The sequence below is a fragment of the Penaeus monodon genome, chromosome 27 (genome assembly GCF_015228065.2).
Source record: "Penaeus monodon isolate SGIC_2016 chromosome 27, NSTDA_Pmon_1, whole genome shotgun sequence".
NCBI lineage: Eukaryota > Metazoa > Arthropoda > Malacostraca > Decapoda > Penaeidae > Penaeus > Penaeus monodon.
The window spans coordinates 26002721-26002978 of NC_051412.1; positions in this window are offsets into that span (position 1 = coordinate 26002721).

Consider the following 258-nt stretch of genomic DNA (forward strand, 5'->3'; position numbering starts at 1 on the left):
TCGGAAAAAGGCGGGAGTGAAAGAGGAATTTTAATTTCGTTTTCAGATCTTTTGTTTTCTCCGAATCTCTTTCGCTTTTAATACCCCTTATCCAACTCCCGTTTCCTCATATTTTTAGTGTATAACGGGGGAATTAAAAAGTGAATAAATGGAGAAAGAAATGTGAAATAAAAGTAGAATAAAAGAAAAAAAAAAGTATGTCGACAAGTGATCTCCGTGTTGTTACCACAGCAAGTTTTTTTTTCGAGGTTAGATCCG